The 7,161-nt window shown below is 34.0% G+C and overlaps 1 pseudogene; it reads left to right on the forward strand.

Moving 5' to 3' along the window:
- The first annotated feature begins 900 nt into the window (after positions 1–900).
- LOC128246350 (uncharacterized) lies at positions 901–2,834 on the forward strand (annotated as a pseudogene).
- Positions 2,835–7,161: the final 4,327 nt, after the last annotated feature.

A 7,161-nucleotide genomic window follows, 5' to 3' on the forward strand; every position in this document is an offset into this window, starting at 1 on the left:
GCTTTGATGAGCAATATTCAATAAGTCATTAAACTTTACACAATACTGATAAATAAGTTATAATAACAAGTCACATTTATATTACGTTACATAATTAGAAAAGTATGTTACATTTTAAATAGAAAACGCCTTCAATGAGCGTGTATCGTCATTTTGCAATCCTATTTATACAGTGATTCATGTTTTGGCACAAAGGCGAATTACAAATGTTATTAAAAATACAATTCTGATGAATTTTCATGTAAAATACGTAACCTGTTAACAAAAGAACATTGCAAACAATTTCTTAAGTAAACTTGACTTGATTTATTTACTTTACACTTTTCAAATTGCAAGTCTACTCAGTTATGCAAGATTCAATTTCAACAAGACAATGGACGACCTTTAAATCTTAAGATATTGACAAACAATTTTAATCTGTATAATACTCTACTTAAAATTTCATTTACATGAATTGACAGTTTAATTCGATGAGTCATAACGCAACACTCCTGATTTTTTTATGTTAATGGACTAGAAATATCAATAGCATTCTTAAACGGGAATACTATTGCACCTGTTAATTGAAGTTTAGGTTACCAGAATTTATTTCATTCATACCGGTGAAAGAGTGAAAAATATTAGTGAATGATATCTTGATCATTTCACTCTGGCTCGAGTGAAATGATAACCCTTGCTCATTTCACTGCAGACAACTCGGGACTACTTTTTCGATCTGTTGTAAGATTTGCCTCCCTTGGCTTGAAAAAGTACATGCATTTAACAGGTAGAGTATACATGTTTGTTATCGTCTGTTGTTCTTCAACATTGGCACAATGGCCAAATCAGCGTTTGGTGGGGATTTTGCTGATTTTTGTTTATGCCGAACTTTTTCTAAACACAGAATTTTAGGAGATAATTATGCAAAATGATGAAAGTATTGATGTGAACAACAACACTGAAGAAAACAGACACAAACAACGAACTGAAAATAAACAACAACAGAGAGAAAATGAGCTAGAGCAAGTAAGGTTCAAAACCGTAGATGTTGACCAATTTCTATCCGAGAACACTAACAAAAACACATTAAATAGAAGAAACAGTGACATAAAAGTAGTTAATGAGTTTTTATTGTCAGAAGGAGATTCAAGAAATATTCAATTCATTCCACTAAATGAGCCCAATGAATACTTGTGTCAGTTCCTCTTTTCTGTAAGAAAACAAAATGGTGAGGAGTCTGAGCCAACAAGCCTAAGAAGCTTTGTGAGCTCTGTCGAGAGACATCTGCGATGTGAAAACTCAAAGATATCTATCATTCATGATGTTGAGTTTGCTAAAGTTCGACATGTCTAAAAAAGCAAACAAAAAAATCTGAAAATGATGGGCAAAGGAAACAAGCCAAGAGCAGCCGAGGCTCTCACTGACACCCATCTGGAGCAGTTGTACCAGGCCCTGACTCTTGGTGATGCACGTGCCCTAATCCATTCAATGTGGTACACATGTACTACATTTTTTGGTATGTGGACTGGTGCAGAAATAAGAAACATGAGATGGGTGACGTGAACCTAGCTTTGGACCCTGAAACTCATTGAACTCAAAACTGAGCGCCAAACCAAAACAAGGACGGGTGAAAACCCTCGAAATGTAAGGTAAGACGAGTTTCTTATTGTTAAAAATGATATTGGAATGTAGTTCTAATGTCTTATCATTGAAATAAATAAAGATGCATTATAATTGTTATTATTGTTGAAATTCAGAAACACACTGATTCATTTAAAAGTGAATTTAATTTAAAAAAAAAAGAGAATATATATATATCAGATTATTTCTTTCAAATGCTTATGCCAAATTATTTCAGACAAAATCAGCCTCATGCGTACGCCACTGAGGGTGAGCAAAGCCGAGATCCTGTTCATTTATTCAAAGTGTATAGGGACCGGCGCCCAGTTGAACCTCTTGATCCTGAAAGCCCATTTCTTTTGAGTATTTGTACGGGCCAGCAAAAAGGCTGGTTCCGGAACTGTGCCATGGGAATCAACTCTATCTACAGCACAATGAACAATATGAAGGCAGATGCTGGCATAGAGGATCAACGCATCACGCAGTACAGGTATTTATTGTCATTATAAAGTTAGCAAGTTATTTTTAGGGTGCCCTTATTTTTAATTTCAATAAAACAAACATTTTTGAATGGTATTAACTATTAAAAAACGAAGGAACTTACCCATGTATGAATAATTTCATTGAAAATTAATCCTCTTGGTAGGTATCGGTGGAACATTTACTTGGCTACATGTGTTATTACTAGAGTTGTACATCATTTTAGTTACACACTCTAAACGCATACATGTATGCACAAGCATTTTGAAAGTATATGTTTACCTTCAGTCCATAAATTCAGTGTCATTTTCAAACTATTGTAATGCCCGGAAAAGGCTTATTCAAAAGCTTAACAACAATGGGGTCCCAAATCAAATCGTTCAGATTAACGGCCATAAAATTTGAACATTCTGAACAATTATAGCAGATTGAACACTAACCAGGCCATGGCGATATCCGCCATCTTGTCGTCGAATGCATCTTCCAATGTCTGCCCTCCATCCCTCCATAAAGCATCTTTTGGTCCATCAACGACATTTCCACCGGGCTTATTCGTTAACCCCACATTCAACGGGAACGTAACATTCAACTTCAACAAATATGAAACCGATTCAGTTCCTCAACAACAAAACACCCTGCACAACGCCTTGAATTCGCCACCGACGAAGTACAGTAGGATCCAGATGATTCCGGAGTCTGAAAGCGACAGTGATTTAATAAGCACCAAAAAAACAACAACACTGACAATAAATTAATTCCCGATGATTTTTGGACTTTTTTCTTTGACCACTCGTGAAATAAAATACGATCTTACACTGAATTCAACAAATATCCTCTAAAACATTAACCAGGCAACAGAACTATATAATTGTAATTGTACACAATGTCATAAAAGCCCGGTCTAGAAATTTGCTGTACACCCTCGTCAAAAGTGTGTCCCTTTACAGGTAGTTCTATTACATAACATTAAAACAATTTGAAATCTGTTTAAGGGGCTGTCTCAAGTATGATAAAATAGCGAAAAAAAGGGGGAAATTGTCGAAAACTGACATAAACTTGGCATCGATGTGTACAATGCATTGATACTTACTAACTGAAGTACCACATAGTTTACAACTTATTTAAGTTAAGCAGTTATTTCGTATTTTTCCATTAAAAAAAGATTACTGGGTAGTCTACCAGGTAAAATTAATTCCTTATGCGTGATTGGCTAGTCGGTGTAATCACGTGATATTACCGAGGTAGGTGTAAAGCTTAATTATGTCACCCGATTAGAAAAAGCCTTTGTAGCTTAGTTAGTAAGACGCTGGACTTCAATTTTGGCGACGCGGGTTCGAACCCGGTCTCCGACACATTTTTTTTTACATTTTGGTACTTTTTTTTACAATTATCATATCAAAGCATAACACATTCTATTAGATAATTTGTCTGAGATTCGTTACAGAAAAACTTTTTTTTTGTGCCAATCTGTGACACAGTCCCTTTAACATTATGTGTCATATATGTGATAAATTGTTATGCTCATACATAATAATAATTGTGCATAATAATAAGTGAAAAGATGTCTACACGTTTTCAAAATAATACATTATAGTTAATTTTTGAGAAACATTCTGCCATCAATGAATTCAAGTAACCATATTTAATGTTCGTAATTCGTTCGAGATGTTCTCTTACTCCCATATAAGATTAACCACAGATACTACAAATGTTTCAATAAACCCAAAACAATACATAAATGTCGAACATAATTGTTTTTATATAGGATTTGAAATTCAGGTACAGACAACACAGTAATTCTACCATAGGAGACGAAAGTAGATCACAGTAAGTCTTTAGTACCCACCAATTTTAGACAACTGCATGTTAAGATTTTAAATATACTGTTACAATCGTGTTGTCAGTAAATAACATTTTCAAAAAATACATTATAGGGTTAGTAGTTTATCACTCAAAATATATGTGTATGATTTTGAATAAGAACCTCACTTTACCCGACATGCTCGTAATATATGAACATCCTGTTTTATATCTATATCAGTTTCATCTTAAAATACGACGTTAGTCATACATATCAAGCTCCCCTTCGTCATCGTCTTTTTCCAAGTCACTGTGTTTTTTTTCTTCCATAGTACAAATACTTTTAATAACTTCTTGTGAAACAAGTTAACCACATGTCCACGCGTTTTCGATACTTTTAGGCCCTTTTATCCAACCACTTCATTCTTTATCTCGAAGTCGTAGTAGGCAATTTTCATGGAAGCGTTGCCAGACGTACACTTGCGTACAGTTGCGTATGTCTCAAATGATTGTTAACAGGCATTGTACATTCTTTCACAGAAATAAATGGTAGTTTTGTTCTTGGTTCATTGTTTTTCTTAAATTTGCAGATTCTGATTGGCCAAAGATCTGAGGTATTGCTCTGCAAGATGTAACGCAATTTGACCAGGACAAGCAACACTTAATCCAACATTTCATGAGAAAAAGGATGTGAGTTACCCCGGTATTACTTAAGGGTGCGTAAATGGATTAGATGTGTGACATTTACAGGAAATGTGTACTATATTTGAGCAACATAAAGACAACTGGTGCCAAATTAAGGTTTTGCTTTAAGTAAAAAGAAAAAAAAGACCTGTTGAAGTCATTTGATATATCAAAACACAAGCAGTTATATAAATCTTTTGGGTTTTGTTTGTGATATTTTCCATTTATCTTGCAGTGCCATTTGTGAAAGGAGCAATCACTATCAATTGGGCAAAGAGTATTGTTTTGACCATCTATGAACACAAGATCACTGATTGTATATTATTGTACTGATAAGTATATATGAATGGACTGAAAAGCACATATTAGACTTTAATGCATTTCAGTTTGACCCTGTGGATTGAATGACAAAAACAAAGCCGATTAAATTCATTGACATCTTATTTTGCTAAGATAAAAATGAAGGAAAAGGTCAGTTTTAAGGCAATACTTGATAGATACCCTTACAAGCGACAGGGAAGGTTTACTTTATTTATTCTTATGTATAAGAAAATGAATATTGTTCAAAGGCTTACTGTTTTTCATTGACAAAAAATGGCTATTTCTACATTTTATGAGTATGTCATATGTTCGTATACTTGTCTCAATCTTTAAGAACTAAACAAACTCTTGTCAAACTACGGGTTAAGTTGCATTTAGTTTGAAATCTAGCTGAAGCATTTGTTTCTGTTTGTTCAACGGCGTTAACTGTATATACTTAAGCCTACAGTAATTGATCAAGATAAAGCTGTTTAAACAGAAAGAAGAGTGCCTGTGTTCATAGTATTTAAAACATTGTGACGAACCCCGTATATACGTGTTAGGTCTGTCTAATAGTCAATAAAACGTGTGCATTTATGGAAAGATGACAAGATTGATAACGAGCATATTGAATTTATAAATATCAGCATTAAGACAAAGCTGTTTCCATTGTTTACAAATGACTATTTTTTTTAATGTTTATTTCACTCACATTGCCGTAACCATTTCTTGTTTCATGGAACGAAGCTGTTAATATGATTTTATAAACGAATGAAACGGATAAGTGAAAATGGAGATAACCAAAACGCGTTTCTTTCTGATTTTGCTATTATTTAGTTTAGTGTTTACTTGTGCTTTGATTCTGATTCAGAAAAATGACATTTTCCCTATTATATATGATTCATATGGATGTTCAATACCAATTTTAGACCCATTCGATAAATCCATTCGTCATTTTTTACCGAAAGCAGAACCGTTTGTATGTAAATCTTTTATATTTCTTGTATACCAGATGAATAATAATACTATAACGTTTAATCAAAGTGCATTTCGTACTGCAAATGTTACTCAATCTACTTTGCGGTGCTTCTATCAGACTATCATGCGCGTTGACGGTGATAAGGGTGTCAGAATGAACAACCCAAACCCGTTGGAGTTACCAGCAACTCTACTGTATGATTTTTACCTGGTAACCTGCCGCAACAGCTCTGAAGTTATTATTTACGAGAATTTATTCTCCAATATTTCACCAACATCCGTTCATCGCGACTTCCCGGTGGAAGAGGAATCACCACAACACTTGAGCGTCATCTTGTTCGGTATTGATTCAGTATCGAGGTCATCCGCCATTCGCAGATATGCAAGCCTACGACTTTAAAGGTTATACAAAGGTACGGTACGTACGAAGCGAGTTTAAAGTATGTACTTGCATTGTAAATCAAATCACGATTAATAATTGCTTCACTTATTGTTTAAGAATGTATGTCGGATTTTCTGTTGCATGCTTGTGTTGAGGTCAGAGTGCAGCCATAGGAGAAACATGTACATGAACTTATAACAAACAAACAACAACAAACAACAAACAAATATCTTTATTACACTCAGGTCATACATACATGACAACATGAGGACAAATAAGTTTAGTCAGCAGTGTCAATAAAAGCTTAATTATACGAATACGAAGAACGATGGCTTTGTCTCGAGTGGCGGGAATAAAATGGTTTTGTATTTCTTTCATGGTCGTACATGTATCGAATATATATCTTATCATGAAAAAGAGGGAGACAGTTATTTTAAATATCTTTACAAAATATGAGGGATAAAGGGATATTCAATATAGTGCCAGATTTCAGAGGCTGTCCTTGGACAAGCATATCTTATAAATAAATTACAAACGTTATTGGGGAACTCAGTATAAATAATTCAATTTAACAAAAAACCTACAGAAGTTACATTGGCTGATATGCGTTGCGTATTAAATGTTTCACAAATAAGGCTACTCTTGTCAATAGTTTAACGTTTGTGCAAGCTAACAGTTCCTTGTATTTAATTGTATTTGGTCTATTGAAATAATAGGTTGGTAGGTATTTTCTTCTGACATTTGAAAAGGATGGGCAAACTAGTAAATAGTGGTATTCATCACCAAGGTCTGTCCTACAAATATGACAATATTTTCTGCGTAGTCAACATTATTATACCTTCCTTTTTCTATCGGGAATTTGTGTTTTGCCATACGGAATTTACTCATAAAGAGTTTCAAATTAGGAGCAAGATTTAAAAAAGTATTTTTTTCTAATT

The sequence above is a fragment of the Mya arenaria genome, chromosome 9 (genome assembly GCF_026914265.1).
Source record: "Mya arenaria isolate MELC-2E11 chromosome 9, ASM2691426v1".
Classification (NCBI taxonomy): Eukaryota; Metazoa; Mollusca; class Bivalvia; order Myida; family Myidae; genus Mya; species Mya arenaria.